Source organism: Ambystoma mexicanum, chromosome 7p (genome assembly GCF_040938575.1).
Source record: "Ambystoma mexicanum isolate Mex_15411 chromosome 7p, UKY_AmexF1_1, whole genome shotgun sequence".
NCBI lineage: Eukaryota > Metazoa > Chordata > Amphibia > Caudata > Ambystomatidae > Ambystoma > Ambystoma mexicanum.
Genome location: NC_090939.1, coordinates 164,988,220 through 165,015,819, shown reverse-complemented (window position 1 = coordinate 165,015,819; position 27,600 = coordinate 164,988,220).

Genomic DNA, 27,600 nt, shown 5'->3' with positions numbered 1-27,600 from the left:
ATTATGACAAAATGGTGGGCAAAGGGGGGGGGTGACCAGAGAGTCTTGGAATCCCTTTCTTTTTTTGGTCCAGGAGTCTCTAAATGTGCCTCTACCCGGTGCCTAAATTCTTTTTTTTTTCCAATAAGTTTTTATTAGCAAATTTTCATAGAAACAAGAAGAACAAGAAAACAACACCCTAACCCCAAAACGCCCCCCCACTCCCCACCACCGACCCCCCCCTCTCAACCCCACCTGACCCCTCCCGGATCACAAAGGCCCAGAGATGGCTCAATGACGACAACAAAAATAACGACGTACAAGGCAGTTAAGGTAAATTCACAGGTCTGATTCGTCCTGGGGGGAGGGGGGGATTATGCCCATTAGTTCCATCGCCTTGGGACACCACGCCCGGCGTGCACCCTCCCTTAGGAAAGCCAGAAGTCCGGCCCAGTCGGAGTAAAAGCGCATGTGAGATCCCTGGATCGAGTAAAGGGTCAGACGCAACCTCACAAGAAACAGAGGATAGACCAGTAAAGAAATAAACCAGCAGAGCCTCATCTGCACTAGGGCACTGTCTGCAGTTTGGTTTACTTCATTAAATAACATTTACAAAATCCCCAGTTTCTGGTTCTGCCATGTATGCAAATAGGGCAGGGCATAGCAGTCAACATCTTATTGGGTAATAAGAGGCTAGATTTTCATGCTGTAATAGACAAGTATGCACAGCAGCCTCACATCCATTTTAAGAGCGCCTTACCATCTGGAGTCGAGAACATTAAAGGAAAGCACTTGGAACCTCTGCAGAAAGACCCTGAGTCGCATTATAAGTTTGCCGGTCCAGAAATAAGGATGCGATCAATGGCACCTTTGTTTCCGGACCGCAAACTACGTGCCTGCCTGCGGTGGCCACTGAGCCCGACAGGTCTGACCCTACTGGGCACCGCAGCCACGGTAGGCAGACTGGTCACGGAAGCACAGGCACCGTTAACTACGGTGTCAGAGCTTCCAAGTCCGTAGTCCCATAGACTCTATGGGAATGGGGATTTACATTTTACCGGCGCTTGACTTCCCGGGACGCCAGATTTGGATTCTCCCAGAAGCACCAGTAGCACCGGGAAGTCAGGTGCTGATAAAACTTTACGAGACGGCACCGGCAGGGCTACCGACAGACTCGTAAGGAGGCCCCATGTTGCAAAAACAAACACAAATAAAGGCCAGTACTGTCCCTTTGCTCAAGCAGAAGGCTTTGGGCCTCATTACACGGTAGGCGGTATGGGTTTACCGGTACCGGTATTTTACCGGTACCGGTAAATCCTTACCGCCTTACTACGAGATCCCTTTGCGGGTTGGGGGTTTTAACGCCTGCTTTTTGCAGGCGTTAAAAACCAACCCGCAAAGGGACCCAGGGAGCTAATTACGGTACTGCAATTTGCGGCGCCGTAATTAGCGCCTTCCCCATTCCCATTATGCCCTATGGGGCAAAAATGGGAATGGGGAAGGGCAATGGTGGAAGGGGGAATTACCGCCCCTCCAACCTTGGAATGGGGCGGTAATTCCCCTTTCCACCAAGGCGGTGCCGGTATTTTACCGGCATGAACCATGGCGCTAATTGCGCCATGGTTCACCGCCTACCGTGTAATGAGGCCCTTTGACTCGCTGTCTATTTGAATGGATTTAACACTGTTAATTGCAGACTTACAAATGTCATGCGTGTTATGCAATGTACCAAAATGCTTGCATGTGTCAACCAATGACTATCACACATTCTCTTCTGGGTGTAGTTCTAAAGGACGTGCAGCCATTAATGGGTTACTGTGAAGCAGTCTCAAGTTATGCTTCGTCAGGTGGGAAATAGTAAATCAGTTCTGGCTTTTGGACTCGCTTTATTTTGTGTTCTGTAACACACACTCATATATTTATAATATGCACAGGAATACAAAATGTCATGACTTATAGAACATGATGTGAAGGCTCTGTTTTGGCATTTGTTTTAAAAAAAAAGAATGCATGAAGGAATGTCATTAGGTGAGAAAAGGGAGTGTTGTTTTTTCTGCATTTGTAGCTTGAGCAGCCTTATGAATGTCCACATTTAGCAATCACTGTGCATGCATTCTGCTGTTCTGCACTGCATATACTGCAATTCTGCCAGTACCAAATCAGTATTTTGTATTTACACAGTAAATTAAATGAATCCTGTTTAGTTGGGTAATACTAACCAGTACTATTTATAGACAGAGCCTAGACAGAGACCTGCCCATTTGATAATGTAATCTGTTTCTGTTTGTTTTGTTTTTTTATGTAGCGCCTGGATGCCTGAGGGCTTTGGCGCTCTATAAATACATAGAAATAGAAATAAAAATATAATGCTATGAAGCTATTGGTATGCTCTATTCTGTGACTTTGACTCCTCCGCCTCTGATATTCTTTCTAGCGAGTGTGAATGTTTGAGTTAGAGACACTTTAGTACTTGCAACTGCTTTCAAAGCTCCCACACACCCCATTGAGCAATCAAATATTCTAAAAAGCAAATTGAATAAGAGCGTAACCATTTTTTTGTTGTTTTTTTGTTAGCACATCAAATCTTTTACAACAAGAACAAGCTGAAAGGCCTTGTCTATGACTACAAGCAGTTACCCCTATCATACATTTTCTTTTGATTTGTGTCTTGAAAGTATTTGTTGCCTGCCTTGAAAGTACAGTCAGAAAACTTTGAGGAAAATATTTGTAGGGTCAGATTACTGGGACAAAGAAAAGGGCATTTGCTTGAATTGTGTATTCAATTCCCTACAATAGTACACACGTTCCATGGCTTGTGGAAGCATACAGGAGAAAACAGCCCAATGAAAGAACTACATGTCTCCCTTATTTGTGGGGCCCTCTGCCCAGGGCCCACATGTATGATGTGTAGGCCCACCCTGACAAGAAATCCTGACTACACAACTGATCACCGCCTCATTTGCATGGAGACGTGCCCCAGGCAAATGAGGGAACTGGATTGGCCGGGTGCATGCTGTATATCAACCAACCATATAGAAGGGCAATCGGCCCTTTAAGCGTGTGCCACCTGTGAGGTGGACAAACACACTGCTCACCCCTCACCAGCCCCCCAAAATGCCGACATGAAGATGTTAATAGCATACTTGTCTCCCTCCAAGGGGAACACACATGGGGGGTGAAGTCACAGACTGCAGAGCTGTGCAGGCGGGCTTAGCAACTGGAAACATGGATAGCATGTCAAACATACTGTGCCACGCCTGATCACTGCATTTGTGCTTGGAAGCAGATTTATTTCCTGGTATTGGAGGGACAGAGCTCTGTGTTGTGTCTGAGGCAGTATATTTTAGGTCGAGCTTGGGTAGTTGAGGGGGTCCCAGTACCCTAAGAAGGTTCCCAATCCCAAAGACACCTCCCGCCTTGCAAGAAGTGTATTGGACTACTGAGATGTCCAATAGGAGGTCGACAGATTTTAGGAAGCGAGTGTGTATAGAGCACTGGGGTGGGGCGTCATTTTCAGAATGGCCGAACGTTAATGAAAGACGTAAAAGGCTTTGCATAAGCGCAATGCAACTTGTATTTCCTCCGCCCCCTTCCTCTCCGCCATACAAATACTCCAGTTTTTCTGCCAGAATGCATTTTCTTGCGGGCGCAAATGCTGCGGATCTGCTGTGGGCAACACGCTGGTCTTGGAAGCAAGACCACGCAGAGCAACAGAGGTTCAAAGCCCGGTCCGCGCCTAGAAACCGAACTCAGGTTTTGTATTATAATAAATAAATAAATAAACAGATTCAGGCAACCTGCATGTATGTCTACACATCACGGATGCCCACCACCAAATATGCTAATGGATCTTATCTGCCAGATATGCAGGACATTACCCAAAAGACATTAATCAATGAGCCTTCAATGGATGCCAGTGAAATGGACCCGCACTGCCAAGATGCCACCATATTTGGTGAGGCCCAGAGTGCAGCCGATGGCATTTTTAAGGTTTTTACTCAGAAGGCACCTACAATGGATTCCGGAAGACTAACCCGGAAATGATCATGTGATTTATGAAAACTTTGCAGAGCACAGCGTTCCACCACCTTGGTCTCTTGGCCCTCGCTCTACCATACCAAGGCTGTCGAATTAGATGAGTTCATCAGCCTCAGGCGAGGTTTGGGGAGATGTGCTCGGCAGCCAGACTAGTGCAGGGAGCTTAAGAGTCTATTTTATGTCTGGAAATCTAGCCCTGCATGCGGCTACTAAGACACTTCCCCTGTCCAGAGCAGCCGAAAGAGGGAACGCAAATAAACAGAAGAGGCGTGAGGATTGGGGTAGCAGGGTTCCCTCGGGGACACAGTGAGCGTAGACCCAGAGGAGGCGGGGACATCCAAGCACAATTCCTAGGATCCATTGGCGAGGAAGCACTTGAACTGCCCTGGACTCCTCTCTAGGAGATGGCATGATGCCCACACTCCAAGGGCATAGATGCAGAGGAAGCAGGTGCCCTGACTAATGAACATTTGCTGGGCAACAATGGATATGCCCCATTTGCATCATGTCTCTAACCACATGTCCAAAGTTGCAATGCAGGACACCCTCTGCATTTACTTTGCGGTTTACACCACGTAAAGGGTCATTGTTATATATGGATCAACACTATATCAGAGGAGTGAGGTTTGTTTTTTTAATAGAGTAAACTGTGAAGTGAATCACTTATAGGGACTCCCAGTGTTGGCAGAAACTACACAGTAACGTTAAATAATTTGCCCATGATAACTGTCTTTATCTAACTGGTGAAATGGCGATTTGAGCACAGGCTGCCATTTAGACACTGAACATATCTTCCCAGATTGTATTCATACAAATGTTTGCATTTTAACGAGCTAACACATTACATTGTTACATAATAACCCAACGCGACACTAAATTTAGCATGATACAAATACATCGAGGAAGGAGTAAAAGTATAGCTTTATGCTACCCATTCTGAATGGAAGTTTACAGTAGCAGCATGGAAAGTAATGTGGGTCTAGAACACTGTCCTTTGGGTTTAAAACTGTATCATCAAAACTCAAAGTAAATGCATGATAATATCACCAGCTTGTAGTCATGGATTCACATAGGATGCAGCATTCTGCACCACACCCACTTCTGATTGCCCACCACTCACACCTCTAGTCTTAAGTGACAATACTCATCACCCAATGGCCACTCGCAGCTGTCTCTGAGGCCATCTACCACTAATCACACGTGTCACTGCTCTGATGAAGCAAATGATGTGTTAAAAGGCTATTGACAACGCAGGGTCAGCTGTTGGGCTGCCCGTGCTTGCAATACAACGTCAGCATAGACAAACAAAGCTCTTTAGTCTGTGCTCAAAGGGCTGGGAAGGCAGTAGATACTGCTATACACAAGCCAGATATGGGCCTTTCACTGTACCAGACTAGCTGCGTGGGACGCGGGTCAAAATATCAGGACAGTGCCCAAAAAACACAATGGCTGGCCATCCTATGCATGCTCCTACAAAATATCCTCACGGGGTCTCGTGTTGAACCATGCCGCACATGAGAACGACGATGACGAGAGCCCGTTACCACATTTGCCAGCCCAATAACCAGGAGAGCTGCCAGCAAAAGCAATGCCTTGTCAGCCATGTTGGATCTGGATCGCTGGTCCTTTATGCAGAAATTCAAGGCCTGGAATAAATGATTCGACTGGAAGTGCTCTGTTTTATACCACAGGCCCTGTTTGTTTTTTAGGATTGGGGGATATTTACTGAGGGAGTGTAGCTCTGTTGGGCTTGCTGCACCCATAATTGGCAATGTTTCCAGGGCTGTACAGGCTCTTGTTTATATAAAGCATTGCGTGAGTGCGACGGGTGCCATTATTTGCCTGAATGTGTTGTAAACAATGGCTTCCTCATGGCAGGCCGTACTCCAAGGGCTTCATCTGTTCGGTGCCAAGGATTATGCACCTGAGAAGAGGAGTCATCGCTTCAATGTGTACCTGTGGGTAAAGTGCCATTTCTCTGGATCTCCTGTCTTTGTTTGCCAAAGTACTGTGTACCACCAGACACACGTATATATGGATGTCAGTGTCAACAGAGTTCCTCCCTGTGACACAGAGTTTATTATGGGCAGATTAATCATCACTCGACTTTACAACAGGCCGCTCAATCCCTTATGTTTAATGAGTGATTACACTCATTGGCAACCCCAAATGTCCCGGCTCATTCTTTGTGCGTGTGGGCAGAGAGGATACTGACCTGTGCTGATAGTGCCAGCAGAGAGGCAAAAGATGGAATGGAGATTGAGGGGCGATTGACACGGAGGAGTAACATTACATCCTCTGTGTGAGGAATTGCCACCTGGAAAGGGTGTAGAAGCCTTGGCTTTTTTGATTTTTATGAATTGATAAATTGATCAGAGTCCCCTCTCATACTCTCCATGCCAAAAGCATAGTGTGTACCTGTGCTCTGCTGCATCAGTATCCTGCTCTGCCGGGCCTACACTACCAGTGGCACACAGGGACGTCATTGGCCACAACCCCTGGGGTCTAGCTTGTGACTTCTGTATTTAAAAAAAAAAACATTTATTGTATTTTTTATTTTCTTGATGGAAGCGCCAACTCCTCCCGAGAGCCAGCGCCGAGGATGGGGAGCTTCACTGCCGGTGGGCAGTGCCTGTTGCCGAGTACTGCCTTTACCACTGCTGTGGCACTGGCTAACCCAGACCCCTGCTGCCAAATTTCATTAGCAGGGTGCAGGCAACAAGTGTGGATCCAGCGCCACTGAATGAGTAAACATCCCTGCCCGGACAGTGACCCTGCAACAGTTAAAACTCCTGAGAGGTGAGATGTGAATCCTGGTCTCTGCGCGGCTCATTAAGCTCCTGAAGTATGTAGCAAGTTAGATATTCACAAAAAAGGGTTGTTAGCATGGACAGACTTGCAATGAATGTATCTCCTTTGCATAAAGAGAGTGTGTGTGCACATAACGTCCAGGCAGAGCGAGGACGCACGGTGTGCTGCAGCAGGCATCGTTAACTTGCAGTGCTTCAGGAAGTACCCTGGTTGTTGTATCTTTTAACACTATTAAATCAGTATGTGAACTGATGCAAGGTTGTGGCATCCAATGCAATGGGAGGGTCTTCCGTTTTATCATCCCACTAAGGGCTCGGTGGTCCCCAGGATAACATACTAAGTGCTACCCAGATCATGTAGACGCGAGAGGAAGCCGCAGCCTACACAAGCCGGCAAAGAGAGGGACGCTGCTAATTATGTTGATGATCAACTCTGCACACACGTTCTGCTGATGCAGACGAACAAATGCCCATGCACGCAGACATGAGATGCAACCATCCATTCCCCTGCAACATGAAACCCTACCTCAGCAGAGGGAAGTGGCATGACAGAAAGGAAAGTATGATGAATGCAGCGTGGAGGTATGCTTGTCTGTAGAGTTGGCAAGCGGGCAACAGCCTTGACTTTGTGTAAATCTGTCAAACACGGATAAACGCGCGGAGAAAAGACAAAGCCAATGGGCTCTTCTGCAGCGAGCACCAAAGCAAGGCTGGACAGCCACAGCCACACGCGGACTGACGTACAAAGTTTGAAGAAATGACAGACAACTGCTTCGAAAATGTGTGGAAATATAAATACACTGGCGCTAAGATTCTGAACGTACTATTCACTAGAGCGGAGGAAGCCAGGGAATTCATTGGCAAAGCCGAAACAGGGGGTCTGGGGTGTCTCCAAGTGCCAAACACGGGCCAGGCCACGAGAGCGACAGCATACAACATGGGATGCAATGCTTTGCAAAGCCTTGGTTCTGAGGCTGATCAATAAATACATGAGAGTCCTTCAGGCTTTCTGATCCTTGCAACCCGAATGGTTGCAAGGCCAAGGACAGTGCCAGTGGCAACAAAGTGAAAGTTAGGGGTAGCAGGAGCTACCCCTAAATAGCGTCGGTGGCTAGCAATGCCCAGTGGGAAGAAAGGGTTTGCAGAGTGGAATCGGGCCCAAAGTGTTCCTGAGCAGTGCAGCTGCTTGCGCTTTGTATGCAAAAGTGGAGGACTGGTAGTGGTGATTCCAGGAGCAAGTATAAGGGAGGAACAGTGCTCAGTGTATCTGCACGTGTGCATGCCAGTGGTCGAAGTGCACGAAAAGAAGTAGTGGAACTATGTTCCCTGCACACAATCCCCACAAACCTGACAGCCACAACCCCTCCCACACACAATACACCCCCCAAACACTTGCACCTGCTGTTTAAGGGATTGTGCAGTGCAGTGCACTGAAAGTGAAGGTTTCAACTTCTTCCTACACTTTTATTTTAAAACAAAACCATTCCGGAACGGTTTCTTTTTAAAATAAAAGTATAGGAGCTGTACAAGGTAATTTAAAAAAGTATAGGAGCACCGCTTCCAACAGCTCCCGCTCACTTCGACCACTGGGACCAGCACATTGTTTTCATCTAGGTATATATCTGCTCTGTATTATGCTCCGGTCCCCTCCCCTCAGTGTACAATACACCGTGAGTATGAAGGACAAGGAAACAACTAGTAAGGATTGAGGGTATTTTAAAGAGGTCAAGGCCGTGCCCTAGTAAAACCTATACCATTCTATTAACAGGTCTTGACACCTCTTGCCTGTCCCCTATCAACGTCTAAGTCCACAAGGGACACCACCCGTTGGAGTATTGCTCAAAAGAGTATATAAAAGATGAAAAAAAAAGACAATATATCGTAATTCAACTCAAAACAATCCTGGAGTAATTATTATAAATTATATCCTCACACCAAATTATACAAACAATTTTGTTCTTTATTACATATATTTCATTAAAAAATAAATCATAAAATAATGTAAATTGTTTTACATATTTCATTCTCAAATAAAGTTACATATGTTAAATAATCAGAAGCATCTAAAACTCTGATATATTTGTTATAGATTCCAATGGAAAGAACAATGCACAGTGGCAAAAGACACATTCACCTGCTAACACTTTTCAAAATCATACATTCATGTGTTTAGCATAACGACATTTACTGCATTTATTGACAAATTCCTTCTTCAGGGAACTCTAGTAGACAATCAATGTCCTATTTAATTGCTTAATTAATATAACAGTATACATGATCCCGACATGTTTCGTTCCCATTTGCGTCAGAAAATAGTACCGAAAAATTCATCAGGGGTAAACTTTTGTGTCGTATTACATCAATTTCCAATGCTCGCCATTGCAACACCAGGTATCCAACCTTGAGCACTCCTTGGGTGGTTTAATTGGTTTATAATTCAACAATGATCTAGGGGAACAGGACATACAGCCTTAATTAGTGCTGTTACAACGTCAAATACACAGCTATAAAACCATAACGAATTAATGACGGTTTATCTTACCACTTGACTTTATCGATTGTTTCATACAGCGGTAGATAGGAATTACTTCTCATTAGTAAACTGATCTAAAAATGGAAGACAAACATAGGCCACTCAGTATATATCACGGGAATAATTACCATATATAGCATTAGTGCAAAAAAAGTTAGTAAATAACCTTTTAAACACGACTCCAAGACGAGTCATACTTCATCTAAAAAAAAAACAACAACTATACGTTGCCTCGATAAAACCGTTTATCTCATTTACGAAAAGACACTGCAATTTCTGGTTAACAAACTGGCAACATTACTGGATCACACAAGAACCAATTATAAACTCTTACGCTTATTTTGTCACCTGCTCTAAATTGCGACCTTCGCATGACGCTCTAATCTTCACAATAGTTCTAGATGTTGTACTCACTCGATACTTAGTCTCTGCAGTTACCTTTTACCTCAATCTGCACCAACCCTAAATGGGTTCTGTTTTCCGAACATAGTAGTCTAACAAAAACAACCACCTCATCTTCTACTTCCAAAACCCTTCATCATGGGCAAACTCACTGCTGTTCGAATTGGTCACTACCAAGATTAGCAGCTCGGCGGTGTCATTTTCACACATCTTGTGCCCGAAGTCAAAAAAGTGCCCCTGCGTACTGTAACACACAATACCACCTTTTTATTAGCATGCTCATCTGTGTTCTGCATAGCATATTAATATTAAGTGGGCAGTTGTTATATGTCCCCTTTCAGAAAAATATTTCTTATTTAAAAATATTCAAAGGTGCTCAAGCCAGGGTAACCTTTCCCTTATTCCCCCGATTTCATCCATTCGTTCGTTCGTTCGTTCCTTCCTTTCATTCAATTAACCTCAAAGGGGCCGCTATACGTTTACACGTATCAAATTGCTTTAATATTCACACTCATAAGTAGCGTCATAATCTAACCACACTCAGATTCTAAACGCAGCACTGAAACGGGACCCACTTCTTCACGCTTTTCCTCGGTGTACAAGTTCACTGCGTCTGCATTCCTTCAGCTCTGTGTTGGAGATTACTAACGCGAGCGCAAACTTCCTCTTATTTAACAGGAAGAAGGAAGTAGAGGCCAGTGCTAGCTGACTCTACCTTACGCGTGCTTCCACGCTAGACTACTCACTGCCTTAGGACTAGCAGTACTCCAGAAAGTCCATCTTACAAAGGCAGCTGCCTACCCCTAAGGACTAATTATCATGGAATGGCGGTACAGTTCCTACTTCTGATGCAGTGTCCTTTTGGACTATTACGTCTATTACCTTGCCTTAATCAGTGCAAAAACATTGGTAGGTTAGACCCTATCTTGCAGCTAAAGATATGACCAACTGTCATACATTCAGCCAATCAATGGTTTAGTTGATCCAGTTCTCAATGCTATTGCACAGAAAAAATAGGCATTGCTCTTTGTTATACAACCTTTTCTTGCTCTCTGTTGCATTAGGTGGCAGAACCTGCTGTAATATTGTCCACTTGAAGAAATTTGGCGAGTGGACCATTGCTAAGAAATGCCCAACAAGAGATGCAACACGTACTAAACTTTTACAGCTCCTATCCTCTATAATTTTGGTTTTCAATTTCCTTTATGTCATCCCAATATATATCTTCCTGCATGGACACCAAATTGCGTAAATCACCATTTGTGAGTTACAATTGGTGAATTGCTGTTGCCTCCAGAGTTTAGCGTGACCCAAGTCAATTTCCTTTGTCCTTTTCTTAGATGCACAGGAGCAGCACAGACCACATGGTGTGTCCTACGGGTTTAGATAAACCCCATGTTTCAGTGAGAGTGACCTGTGAGCTTTGTGCCTTTGATACGTCATTCTTTGTAACCAAATCTCATACATTTGCCCCCCCCCTTGAATGCACATAACGGTTGTTCAAGTGGACATTCACCTCCATTAAGAATATGCCAATTCGTTTTGACTGTGGCATTGACTTTATTAGACATTGGATCGAATGTACTCACGAAAACGATTCTGTTGGTATTCCCTGTTTTTGTTTTGTAACCCAGTAGGGCTTCTCTATGGTTGTTCCACGCCCGCTTCTTGGCCTTCTTAATAATGGATTCTGGATAGCCTCTATTTTTCAACTTAGCACGCAAAACAGTTGCTTCACTCTCAAATGTTTCATTAACCGAGCTATTTCTTTTTAACCGTAGAAAATGCCCTACTGGAACGTTTTCCCTGGTGTGCCTTGGAAGGCAACTATCACATTTTAACAGTGCATTCTTATGCGTCGGTTTATGAAATGGTCAGTGTATCTGCACGTGTGCATGGGCCCAGCACATTGTTTTCGTCTAGGTATATGTTGTATTGTTTTATTTAGGATGTTGTCAGGTATATTTTGTGCATATTTTCCTAAATGGTTCTTGAAATTGACTGCCGCAGAGTGTACACACACGGTAATCTTCATGCAGCAGTGCTGTTGTGTTTAAATATGTGTACGGAGAGCTTCTCAAATGCATATGTTGGCATGTCTTCGTGCTCCACTGCATATACAAATTCACAGCGGTAGGCCTCGCGAGAAAAAAACAGCACCGGAGCACATACTTCAAGTTGTGATCAGTTGTATTTGCTTTTCAGCCACGCATGCCTCCTCTGCGAATTCCAACCTACACCTTTCTGAGACCGGGTCGGACTGGGGCATACAATTTTCTCGGGCAATAATAAAAAAGTTGCCCACAGTTGAATATGGCAATTAATTCCTTTAGTGAGAGACTGTTTGAATAGTGGGGAGGATGGCTATATTAGCTCTGGTCTGATGTATCTTTTGTAGGAATCAGACTTCCATCTCCTTATGTTTTTTAGTTGTTGAGGTGCTAGGCCTCCTTGCCATGCTGAGGTGGCAGCACCTATTCTGAAGGAGTGGGTGCCAAAACCCTTGGGGTCCCACCCTGCTTTGCTGATTGCTTTCATCAGCACCCCTTTGAATTGGTAGCGGCTTAGTGCCGAGGCGTCCTTGTGGATTAGAAACCTCCCCCCTACATTGGGCCTTTGTGCGTAATAAAGGTTGGTAATACATACTGGGCAGATTGTGACCTCATCAATACAGTAAATGTTAATGATTCTTTTGGCCCCAGTTTTTTGACTGTTGGATTTCTATGTTGATGCTGTCTTGTCTGACCTCCATAACGCCACAACTGTTTGTGGCCTTGGTGCTGGAGGCGATGAGCTCTCCCACCTGGAAAGCCCTGAAGTAGGCCAGAAAAAATGCTGTTTTGAATAATATGATCTCATATGGGTGCCAGCATATGGCTTCTAACTGGTCTGCTATTTTTACCAGTTGGCTGAAATCAAGGGGGTGACGGGTGTCTACCTGGGGCCCTTCCACTCTGGCCCATCCTTTCATAGCCTAGGAAATGAGGGCGTTCTGAGTGGGATCTGAGTCATCCCGTATTTTTGAAAAATGTGAGATTGCTACTAGGTGTCTTTTCGCGCAGTCTCTCTTAAAGCCCCGCTCATGCGCCCATTTTAAGAATGTTTCTATGTCTTTAATCGTTATTAACTCAACATGGTTTAACCCTGTGGCTCTAAATACTGTTTGCAAACATTTACTGTACTGAGCTGCTGTAGTGCTTGCCAGGGCTTTCTCTGCCATCTCTATTAAGAAACCTGAGCCAGGGTTCGTATTTTCTATGGGCAGCGAGTTGTTAGCACCCATTTTAAAGGTGCCTGTATCATGTTGGACATCCCGGCCTGGGCTCTCTGGCACTGGCGTTGATGTCGGTATTTTGTTGGCACCCGTTTTTGAGGTGCCTGGTTCTTGTTGGTCATCTCGGCCTGGGCTCTCATGCGCAGGCATTGATGCCGTTGTTTTATTAGCACCCGTTTTTGAGGAGCCTGGTTCTTGTTGGACATCCCGGCCTGAGCTCTCTGATGCTGGCGTTGATGCCGTTATTTTTCTATTCCCATTATTGTCCAGCATTCTGCTGGTATTGGCGTCATGTGTTTGCGGGCGTGCAGCGCTAGCTCCTGGAATCTTGGCCACTGAAAGCAAGATAAAGCATCTGCAATATTATTGTCTGCTCCAGCGATGTGCTTTGCTTTGATCACAATGTTTTCTTGTAGTGTGATCGCTGTAATGGCTTGTAGGACTTTCAGTACTAAAGAGCATTTAGTGGATCTTCTGTTTATGGAGCCTACCACGGCCCCCAGACCAAGAGTTCCGTGTTCACTGGCTGCCTTCCCCAGATGTGTAAAGTAAGCCAGATGGGAAATGTTTATAGGAGGGTGATATTTTTTGTCCACTCTGCAGCTTGCCATGTTATGGGCCAGTGTCCTGCCACCCATTCTGAGTCTAGTATGGCTCCAAACCTCCTGCTCCCGGCTGCATCGGTGAAAAGGACCCTTTTTGTTGAGGTGTTCAATGGCGTATGCCAAAGTGATGTCCCGTTAAAATCTTTAAGGAAATTCCCCCAAATTTCCAGGTTTTGTTTCACCTCTGTGCCTAGTCGGATGTGCAGGTGGGGTTTGGTGTAAGATTTGATTATTAGTTCCAGACTTCTGGAGAATACTCTCCCCTGAGGGATAATTCTGGCTGCGAAGTTGAGTTGTTTTCGGGATCTTGCATAAGCCCTGTGCCAAGTCAATTTCAATTCCCAGGAAAAGTATGTTGGTGGCCGGTTTGGTCGTTTTTTCCCTTGCTAGAGGTATGCCCCACTGTTCGGCCATTCCTTCTAGTTTTGCCAGAGCCCTGTTGCATTCTTCAGAATTTTCTGGTCCCATTACCATGAAGTCATCGAGGTAGTGTACTATTTTGGTACCTGGTCTCTGTTTTTGGAAAGCCCATTGAAAAAAGGAGCTGAATTGCTCAAATAGGGCACAGGATACTGCGCACCCTATGGGGAGGCATCTGTCTACATAGAATTTGTTGTTAAAAGTAAAACCTAGCCATTGTTGGGAATCTGGGTGGACTGGCAGTAGTCTGAAAGCGGATTCGATGTCTAGTTTGGCCATCAGGGTGTTCCTGCCACATTCCTGTATGAGTCTTACCGCCTCCTGGAAGTGTGTGTAGGATACCGTGGATTCCGTGTGTGGAATGCCATCGTTTAGTGATTGGCCTTTGGGATGGGATAAGTGATGAATTAACCTCTTTTTCCCTGGTTCGTTTTTGGGGACCAGTCCTAATGGTGATATTATGTAATCGTTGAGGGGCATGTGGTCCCAGGGTCCTGCAATCCTGCCAAAAAGTAATTCCTTCTTGATTTTGCTCTCCACCACTTGGGGGTTGTCCCTGGCTGACTTCAGGTTCATTGGGATGATCTGTGACCCTGTGCCTTTGAAAGGGATGATGAAACCCTTGGTGAAACCTTGCCTGATTGCTTCGCTAGTTTCCTTGTCCGGGGAATTCATGAGTTCTTCCCTAAAATTGTTTGGGTTGATGGGGGTTCTGCCTGGTGCTAAGCCTGGGGTTGGGGGAGGGTGGTTGGTGCTAGCCTTTTGAATTTTTGGCTGGCATTTTGGTGCAGTTGCTTGCTGCGTGGTCACCGTTGCAGTTTGTGCAAGTTTTTTTGTACCAGCATTCCTTACCCCAAGTGCAACAGTTTTTTCCAAAATTCCTGCATGGAATATTGGCTTTTGGGGAGTGGTTTTTGTTCTGCCTGTGGGTATTAGACTTAGCCGCCCCTGGCTGGTTCTTCCAAAAGGGCTGTTCCCCCTTTTTGTGTTTCTCATTATCATTACTTCTGGGGCCCTGTCTATTTTTGTTATTTTTCTAGATGGTTTTTGAGGCCTCTTCCTCTGATGGGGGTTCGGCATTTAGCATGTATAAGTCATTTTGGACCTTGTCTCATTCTATGGCTGGCCTCTCTGACATGCTTCTCCTAAATCTGATATCATATGCTAGCCGCGTCTTCCCTTTTTGAGTGATTTTTACTTCTCTTATTTTATCCATGTATGCCCATAGCTTTCTGCCATCATTGGGGAATTTTTCCTTGTATATTGTTGCCAAGATGGCAAAGGCCTGTAACCAGTTATCCTAGTTCTGTTCTACCTGGGCGTTTCTGGCTATGGCTTTTCTCCTCTATCTTTTTGGGATCCCTAAAAGCATCTTTCCCTTTGCGTTGGGCTTCTATAAGTGAAAATATTTCTATGAACTCTTTGGCCCATATGGCCTCTTTGATTGTGGTGTCAATATTCCATGCTATGCATCTTTTATATGTATTCAGTATTTCAGTCTGGAAGGATTTCAATTTTAACTCTAATTGGGCATTGCAGATCATTGTTATGTTTGTTGGGCTGCTGTTGCTTTGCCCTCTCTGTCCCAGTGGTTCTGTACTGGGGGTTGCCCATGCTTTTAAAGCACCTGTTGGGTCTGTTGTGGCTGCTGTAAGCACAACTGTGCTGACAGCTGTTGGCGTTGCTGACACCTGTGGCAGTGGTGTGGCTGGGGCTGCTGTTGTTGGGCTTGTTCCTGGTGGGGGGTCACCATTATGGTAGGTTCAAGGGCTATGCTGAGGTTTGTGGGTCCCTTCTCCCCTGTGTGGGGTAATTGTTTACCCCTCATTTCACGCAATAATTGTTGCATTTCTGACATGTTCTCACACAATTTCACCAGTTTTCTGTTACCTTTTTTAGTGCCATCTGTCACTTTCTGTCTCTTTGGTGGAGTTGTGACGTCATCTTAATTGGGTAGTATGGGTGTCCCTTCCCTTGGTAGATCGTACATATTCGCCCTGACCCATGCCCAACCGTATTGTTCCGCTGCCTCGATGGCTGCCATAAGGTTGGGTGATTTGGGTTTCTGTGCCGGTGTTGTGGGTTCCTGCGATTTTCGTTTGGGTCCCATGTTTCCTTTCGGCCTGTTTGATTAAAAGAAAGATATTTGAAAAAGGCTGTGTTTGGCCCTGCAGGGATCTGAACCCATCTCAGCAGTCTCTGCACAGATGTCAAAATGATCTCTCTACTCATTGTGCAATAGCACCGTCTATCATGCACATTATAATGCTTGTTGTATTATTTGTGGATTGTTGTGGGCTTACAAAAAATGCTGTTTCCTGTGCCGGGTAACTGTAGAGTGTTGCCCCAAAAAATATTTTGGTTTAGGTTCAGACAAACTGCAGCAGTGGTCTTTGGTGAGCTGAAATTATTTCTTGTGCCCAGGTTCGAGTTATGCGTATAAACTATGCCTTTGTTGTTCACTGCAATTAATTACGTGTGCCCTGTTGGCCTGGGTCTTAAAAAATGCCCCAAATGCTGTATGAACCAAAAGTTGTCTGCCTACTGCCTCAATTATAATGTTCATTGTACTTTTGTGATAAGGTTTCCCAGAACGGGGTTTCCCCGCAACCTCAGTGTTTAAACTTGCAATATTTCTATTGAAATTGATGCGCAGCATGCATTCCGGGTCCGCCTGCGAGCGGCTGCCCACGGATGTTTATCTTTGTTGCATGCGGTTAGAAAAAACGGTGTTCTATTTCATGCTCGCAGCCCGGCGTGGCAGCTTACCTGAAATTGACGCTTGACTGAAGCCACCGCATACGCTGGGCTGCTCTGCAGGTTCCTCCTTCCTTCGTTCGTGCTGGTAAGTGGAGTCCTGCTTCCCTTCGGTACGTCCCGGGAGACTTTCTTTGTTTGTTCAGTGTTCGCCGCTCGCTGCCGTGCAAAGGTTCATGAACAGTGCAATGTTCAAAGGGAAACAAAGACGCTGCGAATGCAACGAACTTCAGAGTTTGTTAAAGAAGCAAAGGTTGGAAGGCACCGAGTAAATAGTGCACCTCCTGTTTGTTTGGGTCCCCGTTCAGGGCCATAAACTGATTGTGTTTTCTCAGAGCATGCTGCTCTCATTTATAAGACCCAGGGAAGCCCTGGGTCTTTAACATGTATAGTAGTGGGGGCTGCTGTGTTCCAGCCCCCGACCGGATAGCGGACTGTCTGGCCCCCTGGGGGGCAGGTCTTTGAACCTGGGCCCTGACTGACTGTTGGTTTCCTTAGGTGCTTAGCTCCTTGGTGCCTGGAGGAAAGGGTGAGGTGATTGTTCACACCACGCCCTTCCTCAGCTTTGTGTTGCATAGACTGCGTGTCTCTCTAGCTGGGGGGGGAGAGGAGCAGATGGGGGCGAAGCTGGGCTGCCCCTCTCCTGGCCTGCTGATGGTAACAGCAGTTACCCTGCCTCGCTTTGGGCGGCTCTGCAGCATTGCCCATATTGACAGCTTTTTTTGTCACCAGCGGCTCCAGCGCGCCACTGGATTAGCCAAAGACAAAATGGTGTGGAGCACTTTGTTAGTGTGAGGAAAAATGAAGTCACACTTTGTAAAACCTTCTTTTGTTGCTGCTCGGCCCCACCTAACACAGATTCATGGCAGAGTCAAGGGCATGGAAAAAAAACGCATGAGAACATTCTTGTGGCATTTGCCAGGCATCCGAGATTCAAAATGGGGGTTTGTTAATGTCCTTTGAACGTGAACGTAAACAGGAAACCAAACCAACATGTTGAAACTCCAATGCTTTCTGGGTACCCCCTGACAACTCTACCTGTTGTTCAGCTCTGCACAAATGTTCACTTAATACTAAACAGGTTTACCTTTGTCTATAGCGTGTTGTGATTGTATTGTCTTGCCCTGTACAACTTCAGCATGCCCTCAGTGTCAGTTTGTTCACAAACATTAAAGGCCAAACATCACCACTGTTCCCTTTTTATATTTTCCTAAATGGCCATTGTACCACTTGCCTTTTTGGCAGCTGCAATTCGGAGCTAGGTGTGCTCTGCTAGCTAGGGCACAGCAATATATCCAGTGAGTCTGTGGTTTGCAGAGCCTGACAAAATGGTGTCATCCAGTTTATTGTGTAAAAAGCAGGCAAGCTTGCCTGCCATACTACATATACCTCTTCACTCACACTCTTTTGGCGGGAGTTACCCACCATGCAATCAGGGTCGAACTGGCACAAGAAATAGGCCCGGTCACCCAAAAAAAGTGGCCTACCCCTCGCCTCAATAAAAAGTGGCCCACCTTTCGCCTCACGACCCATCACCATGCCATGCTTAACGCTTCATTGAAATTCTTTGCCTGCCTGTTATTGAATGAACTTTGGCCATCGGCTGAAGCTGCCAAGCTTATTCCTCTAAATCAGACTGGCTTCCAAAGGGGGCTCAGTACGACAACAAATTGTTTAGCCTTGCTAACTGTCATTCAACAGGCATGGCTTATTCACCAATGTCCTATATATGCAGCGTTTGTTGATTACAGTGTTGCATTTGATTCTGTTAACAGGAATTTGCTTCGGTGGAAACTATCCGATTGGGGTACCCTGTCAGGACTACTCTCCATGATTATTTCCTTGTACTCCAACACAAGGGTAAAAGTCAGATTGGACCAATCAGGCAGGACTTCTTCCTGGATCTCCACGGAGTATGGACTAAAGGAGGGATGTATCCTTGCGTCTCTTCTTTTCAACCTTTATCCAGCTGATATGGGAGTGGTCTTGGTCAACCCTACACCGATTGCCCCTAAACTGGGTAATTTTCCCTTACAGTGGATGGGGTACACGGATGGCATAGTCCTATTCGACCTCATGTCGTCTGGTCTACAGGCCTCCCTTGATTTGCTGAAAAGGTTCTATGATTCCCATCACCTTGTTGTTAACACCAATGAAACAAAGGTTAAGATGTTTCAACCTCCTGGCCATAAAAATATCACTGCAACTTGGCACCTCAATGGTTATACCCTCATGGTGGCCAGTGAGTATAAATACCTGGTAATCTATTTTGACTGTAGACTACGGGGCACTCGACATCTGTACTATGTCAAGTTAAAATGCTCTCACGCCATTGGGTGCCTTGGACAACTGGACCGCCTGTTCATGGGTACTCTGTGGGGTCTTGATGCGATTTCATCTGGCTGGGATCCTCCCTATTATTTTGTATGAGCAGAAGGCTGGGTCCATGGTAATGCCGATGAAGTAGCTAACATGGAGTCCACATTACTTAAGAGGTTCTTTCGCCTTCCGACACGTACCCCCGTCGAGACGATCTATCTTAAGTTTGGCATTGACTCCTGTTTGGTGAGATTTCAGTTGACTTGTTTGAACACCTACTGGAGACTTGCCAACGCACATACTGGCACCCTGAATGTCCTTATTTTTGATACTCTTCAGACTAAGGCTGCTTATATGCAACACATTGCACTGCTTATTCATTGAGTATATTTTAAACCAGGAGCACCTTCCGAAATATACCAACCAGTTCATGGGTAACCCATTGGTTTGGGACTACCTCAAACTTAAAACAAACTCAGTAAAGACTTTGGAAATTATGGGTGCCTGGAATGATATTCCAATGCCTTTACGTTTCTGTTGACTGTGTGGCACCAACCAACTCGAGTCCGCCAAACATTTGCTAATTGGCTGTGAAGATGTATAAGTGCTGAGGCTTAAGGCTCTCATGGCAGCTGGCTTGGGCTGTACTAATAATGGGGAGGGCCCCTGGTGATGATTTTGTCAGGTAATCACAAACCCTGTATTGTCTTTTTTACGATATTTTGGAAATAAGTTGTGTGCATTTTTGGAGGATTGTAATTTATATTGATGTGTTTCGTAACTGCGTGGGATTGGTTGGGATTGGTGGTATTGGTCCAGACTGGTGGTATCTGGGTGGGATTGGTTTGAGTAGGGCTCTTTGTTAACTGATGAATAAATTGCATTATAGAGACAGAGCAATGAGAAATTAACTGTGATACAGATCTTTTAATATTTGGTAATTAACTGTGTCCTTATATGTTTTTATACAATATGTTATGTGTTTTTATAGATGTGCACTCTAAAGTGATGAATGGTAAAAGGTTGACTACACCAAATACCAAATTTAAAAAAAATAGTCTGTGTGCACTCTAATTCTGAAATTCAAATCAGGCTGGGTGGTCAGGGACATCTGAGTAGTCCAATACTCACTGAGAGAGATGTGAGGCAGGGGTGCATTTTAGCCCCCTGCCTCTTCAACCTCTACTTGGCGGATTTGAATGAGGCTTTGAAAGATCATGCTTCTGCTAGACCCAGGGTTGGGAGGGTTAAAAGTATGTTGGATTGCCTACGCAGATGATATTTTGCTTCTAGGTCATATTCCGCAGGGCATCCAATGCTTGCTCACCACACTTGGGGCCTAGGATGAAACAAACAATCTCTTCATCAATCCATCTAAATCAAATATTATCAGATTTAGCAATCCCCCAAAAAAATCAACTTGCTATAAATGGTCTCTCTTTGGTCAGGACATGGTTCTTTGTAAGGAGGCATTGTATTTGGGGTTTAAAATCATGTCTCTTGCCAGTGTTCTATTTGTGGAGAGGGGTTTGTAAGGTAAGGTAGGTCAATTGAGTTGCCAGATGAGGAAGCTGTTGAATGAATATTGTAGATTCTCCATACTACCTTTAGTAAATTTTTATAAAGGCAAAGTAATACCAACCTTGTTATAGAGGCTGGATGTGGAGTCTGAATCCTGGAGGCTCGATTGGGATAGAATTGACTTTAGGTTGCGGAAGAAAGTACTTCATCTTCGTCAATGCCTCCCAATCACTAGCCTCTGTTACAAACTGGGGTTAAGCTCTCTAGATCCAGCTTGGACTGCAAGCTGGTATCCTTAAATAGGGCAATAATGATGCCCCACAAGCACTCCTTATACAAAGATATAAAATGAATGTTACTGGAGGGTAAATGCCAATTCCTGAACATCTTGGAAGGGTCGTTTTTGGACATTCACTGCATTTTCTCCAGATCTTCTTCCAATTTAATGGTTAATCCTGTGGGTGTTAAAAGGGTCTTAGTTCAAAGGGATTGGATAACAACAATAGAAATAATGCATAACTATAAGTTGGTTTATAGTGATAATTTTGAATTACATTATGTCGAAAGTCATAATGTCGAAAAAAAAAAGTTGAAAAAAAGAATTTCGAATTTCTATTTTTGTTTGTTTTTTTGTTCGAAATGGGGGGGTTCCCCAAAGCCCCCTTTTTTGTAATTTTTGTGTACCCCTTTTTTTTACTTGCGGAACCCAAAAAAAACATGTAAATAAAAAAAGAAAACATTTGAAATTTCTTTTTTTGACATTTTTTTTTTGTTGACATTATGGGCCTCATTCCGAGTAGGGCGGTAAGGGTTAACGGTCACCGGTAATGAGACTGGTGCCGTTAAACCCTTACCACCCTACTACGAGTTCCCTTTGCGGGTCCTTCCTTAACGCCTGCTTTTAGCAGGCGTTAAGGACGGGACCCGCAAAGGTACTTTAGTGCTAATAACGGTACCGTAATTTACGGTACCGTTATTAGCACCTTCCCCATTCCCATTTGAGCCCTACGGGGGCTCAAATGGGAATGGGGAAGGGCCCTGTTGAATGGGGAATTACAGGTCCCTCCAACCTTGGAATGGACCGGTAATTACTCCATTTACCAGGGCGGAGTCGGAACGATTTTGGAGGTAGCCATGCCGCAAATAGCGGCGTGGTTACCTCCAAAGTCGGAATGAGGCTTATGACTTTCGACATAATGTTTTTGACTTTTTCACTGCACACCCTATAAGTTACACAATTGCTTTTCTAAACTGGACAAACCCAGCTGCGTATTTCACCCTATTTAAAGCAGTTGCCCAATTCAAAATGGAGAGCAGAATTTCTGTGGTTTCGCCTGAATATTATACCTATGGGGGAAATCCTGGGAGTGCGGGACAGAGGGCCTAATGTGGGTGCTGTTTGCTTGATGTGTGGTGGAACTGTAATTTAGTCTTTATAACATATCTTGATTTCATATCCGGACGTTCAAGAGTCAAGACTATGAGCATATGGCCCTTTTGATATTGTGCATGCAATGGATGGGGATGCAGAATAGCTCTGGCACCAAATAATCGAATCAACTCAGGAAGATGGCAAAGGTGCTGTTTTATTAACAATTATTTAAACAGGAAGTTACAACAGACATCAATGGACGTTCGCCCGAGCTTTCAGTGCATTTCTCATAAAAGCACCCTTATATGCAAAGAATACGTCAGACGTGATGTCATACTATGTGGCAAATAAGAAAAACCTATGAGGGATTGTAATACGTTCAAGAGGAATGTCTAAGTATACTTTCTATGAGGGCTGGGATTGTTATTGGCTATATACTATCAGGAGGACAACTTATGCCTACCTTTAAAACATGTCATGTTCAACTCTATTAAGCACACAGTTTATCATTGGTCTTCAAACTATAGGGCCCTTCGGTATGCGGTCCTCTATAATTGGTTGGCATGCTTGTGCCATGTCTGGTACATTCGGATTACTTAGCAGCACGTAAGATCTGACCCAGGTGCCAGGAGGTGGACTTGACTTTACCTCCCCACCCATTTAGCCCAACATCTCTCATCACCCATGCCTTCTGCCATGGAGATTGTCTTTGAACTTGGCCCTGCAAAGCAGCCTTGTCTCTGGAAATACATAGCGTAGTGCAAGAACTCACTATGGTTTTTCGAGTACTCCACGCTCAACTCTATTTTCATCCTAGGCTCACGTGACAGGAGACCATGATTTGGTCCATTTTGCAGCATTTAAATGGCTTAAATGAATAAAACTTGGCACACTTGGTGTTCTTCCATTGCACCTTAACAAGGAATGATTCAGCTTCATACGCTCACCGTCTTCAAGAACAGATAACCGGTCTTGGCTGCTTCAGCCTTGATACCAGGCCAGACAGCCTCGCCATTAGTTTCCACGATCTCAGCTTATTTTTGCTGCGACACAGTTCTCACCTTTTCTCTACATGGGACCTGGCTTACTAAATTGATGATACCGATGTCCAGTTTCTATACAATGGGGGCTTTGCCTGCAGTCTATTCACACGTATAGCCAGCTCTAAGATTACTTTATCTACTTACGTTACAACATCTGTACAGTTATTGAAGAGCTTGTATTTTCTGCAATGCTTTGCACACGTGCAATCTTCTTGAAAGTTTACTCGATTCTGAAATTCATCACCAGTTTCTGTAAGATCCATGCATTCTCTTCAGCCAGTATCTTCAGTGAGTCACACTTATCTCTTGTGATGTCATTGGCTTTTCTTTTTGCTCTTGTTCATATTCCTTCAAGGAGTTCCTCCCTCAGATTGTCATCTCTTCGGGGATACATTTGATAGAGTTTTCTCAGTGGGTAACTTCTTTCAAATACTCGTCGTGGTATGGTCACAACAGCTGGTGTTAAGCATGGCACAATCTCAGGCTTCCAACATATAGTAGGTAGGGGAGCAGGATTTCCTGCAGAGGCATGTAACTGAACCTCTACATTCCCCCCTCTGGTCGAGTCATCGACCACCTATTCAATGGTTTCCACATCTTGATATTTTCTGTTGAAAAGGTGCTTCTTTGGAGTCCAGATCTTCATCACCCCCCTCAGGGTGCCGCATGATTTGACATGCTCATCTACACTACTGGTCATGTAATTGCACTGTCCATTCGGATTACAATAGGCCCATCATCCCACATACATGTTATGATTCTTTGGATAAAGGAACTTCTTCCCTTCATGTGCTGTGATGTTGTCCTCTATGTATTTTCTGACATCTTCAGCGGTCAATTCCTTGGGTCCAATCCCAGATTTAACATTGATCATGATCTTCATTCCTACTGCTTTCTTTGCCGTCTTCTTGCATTGGGAGATCAGTATCCGGATTACACAGAATCCAAACATCACCATCACCAATATTGCTCAAAGAAACTTGAAGATGTTTGCCATCCACTGTAGAATCCATGAGAATTTGTAAACAAACCTACTGTCATCAGTAATGTCCTCTGTCTCGTCTTCCATCTTGTTATGCAGGTTCGTTAGCAATGCTATGGCCTCTGTCAAGGTCCCATTCTTGTCATCGTGAAAAGGTTTGAATGTGCAATATGATGTCCCAATTTTGGTGCAAACTCCTTGTTCCATCTCTGTGATTATATCAAGGGCATATCTGTTCTGCAGGTCATTAGTCGGATGGCCCTCAGCTGTTCCGTGATAACATTGAATCCCTTTAGGCATAAATATAGTCTTAAAAACCTGTGGGCATATGAAATGGAGTCAAATGCTTCTGTTGACTTGGCTGAGAAGTAATTCCCTCTTCTGGTTCAAGTGAGAAATTCAAGCGATCTTCTTTTTCTCAAATGGGCATCTACTTTTGGAAATTCTCCATTGTTCAGGTCACTCTGAGGAATCACTAATGCTGGAACATGGATGAGCATCAAGGGACATATGAAGTATGTCCCTTGATGCTCATCCATGTTCCAGCATTAGTGATTCCTCAGAGTGACCCAAGACTACCTCTTCCTGTCCTGTTGCAGGATACACAAGCATCTTGCTCTCCCATCCAGGTTCACTTTCGATCTGTGTAGTCTTGATATAATCATCCAGGAATAGAAACGACCATTTCGATCTCCATCGTAAAGTGGCCCAAATTCCCTGAAATTGTCCTCTGGTCATACATGCTGCGAGATGAATCAGGCACCAGGCATTGTGTTCTGGGACCTCTCTGGAGATTAAAGTTTGCACTGTATTTATGTCATAGGGGATGAGAGCGCAGACGTAGCAACTCTCCTTAGAAGTTGTTTCCCCTACTTCCCTCATGTGCTGGTACCACATGTTATTACCCAAGTGTGCTGCGTTATTTAGATAGGTATTTATCTCCTCATTATCTTCCTCTGCATCTCCCCTGTGTCTTTTAGGAGCCTTGTACCATTCATGAAGTATATCAAAGGAAAAAAGAAAAGGTCAGGTGCGCACTCTAGTTCCCAGTGTTTTTAATCCTCAAACTAGTAATAACAGGGTTTGATCCCAGCAATGTTAAAAAATAACAGGGTTAAATCCCAACTGCCACAAAATGTTCAAAAAGAAATCTACCAGGGTTAAATCCCAACTGCCAGTTCAAATGCACAATAGTTCTGCTCCTCCAAGTACTTTTGAGTCTCCAACTCTCTTCAGGGAGGCTGTGTTTATATTCAGCTGTTGCCATTTGCTTGTTTAATTACAGTCTCAAGGAATTCTGGTCTTTGTAGTGATGCCATAATGTTTTGTTCAGGAGACCAGGAACTAACTCCCTTCCAAGCACACACACATCTTACCCTAAATTGGGGGAGGGGGAAAAACCATGATTATGGCTCTTCAAAGTGAGGGCATGATAACTCCCGGTGCTGCTGCCTCCAGTACCCGGGCTTCCTGCAACATTAAGTAAAAAAGAAAAGGTCAGGCGCGCACTCTAGTTCCCAGTCTTTTTAATCCTCAAGCTAGTAATAACAGGGTTTGATCCCAGCAATGTTAAAAAATTACAGTGTTAAATCCCAACTGCCAAAAAAATTTCAAAAAGAAATATACCAGGGTTAAATCCCAACAGGCAGTTCAAATGCACAATAGTTCTGCTCCTCCAAGTACTTTCGAGTCTCCAACTCTCTTCAGGGAGGCTGCGTTTATATTCAGCTGTTGCAATTGCTTGTTTTTTGTTTTTTTAAACTTTATTGTTTTGTAATATCAAACATCACATTACCATAGAACCCAACATACCCCCCAACCTCCCCCGCATGGATACATTTGACAACAGCAACAATAGATTTCAGGTAAGGTAAGTCCAGCACCACATAGGGATACCTAAACACAAGCAGAGTACCACTCAGCTGCGTCTGCGAGCACAGATCTAACAAGGGGCATCAGCTCAGGGGCGACTCCACGTCCTGCAAGTCCCGATACTTTCCAAGCAGGTAGGACCTATGGGGGGCCCAATAGTCAAACGGACGACTAGAGGTAGGGAGTGTCGCTGCATACCTAGTCTCTCTCTGTTCGCACAGGCGCATACTGTCCAACCAACGTAGGGGCAACCTGCCTGGCCCAAGCCCTTGCCACGAGGGACCTGGCTATCACCGTGGCCATCCCTCTAAGTTTTTTCTCAGTACGAGTGCCATCCTCCACCAAAGCCAATAGCCATAGTTCAGGACCGCCATTGCTCACATCTGGAAACATACTGGTCATTGACTCCTCTATGGAGTCCCAAAGACCGGATCCTGGGGCACAGCCAGGCAACATGATAGAAGTCGGCACGCTCTGCCCCACACCTCTTACAAGCAGATGATCTATCCGGGTAAATCCCTTGCAGTAGAAGTGGGGAATAATAGGACTGGTATACAAACTTATAGTGTATCACCCTATACCGACAATTTATGGATATGTGGCGAGTTTGCATACAAACAAGTTTCCATTGTGCTTGACTCAGTACCATTCCCAGCGCCACCTCCCATTTGACTTTATAAGGATGATTTCCCATCCCCCTCCCAGCTCTAATCAATTTATAAGTAGTGGACACCATTTTCACAGCCGAGTTGGAGTTGAGCAAATGATACTGTACAGGAAGTGGTACTGGTGCTTGCGGGAAGTCAGGCCATTTATCTCTCCGGATATCCCGCAACCTATAGTAGTGCAACAACGTCACAGCATTATGCTCCCCTTTGAGTCGGAGTTCCTCCCATGTCAAGAAGCGCCCATCCTGCACCACATCCCCCAGAGTCGAAACACCCAATGCCCAAAAATGCTCCTCAAAAGACCTCTTGTGCGTGAGAGGGATCCCAATTACCTTAAATAGAGGAAAGCCAGGCAGATAACAGGGGGTAGCACCCATCAGGTGACACATCCGATCCCACGCCCTACTTGTTATCTCTATGGGCTGAATCTCGTTGCGAGGTTGGTAGTATCACCATCTTTGCCAGAGATACTTGAGCCGCCTGTGAGAGAGGCAGTCGTATCCAGGCTTCGGCTTTCTGCTCTATTGCTTCCAATGTGGCCATATAGTTATCCCTGAATAGCCTCTCCCTATCCGTGGAGACTGAAATACCCAGATATCGTATCGATTGTGGGCACCAGAGAAACCTATCTCCTATATCCGCCTTCTGCACCACGGGGGACAAGGGGAGGATCTCGGACTTGTCCCAATTAATCCTAAGGCCTGAATGTTCACCAAATCGGACCACTTCTTGCACCAAAGGAATCAAATTTTCACCTGGATGCTTTACATACACAAGTATATCGTCTGCATATAGTGATATAGAAGAGAGGTAAGAACGAACACAAATCCACCGATGCGCATGCAGTTCCCGATATGGCAAGCTAACGGTTCCATCACTAACGCAAACAGAACCGGGGAAAAAGGGCAGCCCTGACGGGTACTGCGTGTGAGGTAAATGAACTGCGAGATCAGCCCATTCGTATATATCGCCGCGTGGGGAGCCGTGTATAATAACTTGACCCAG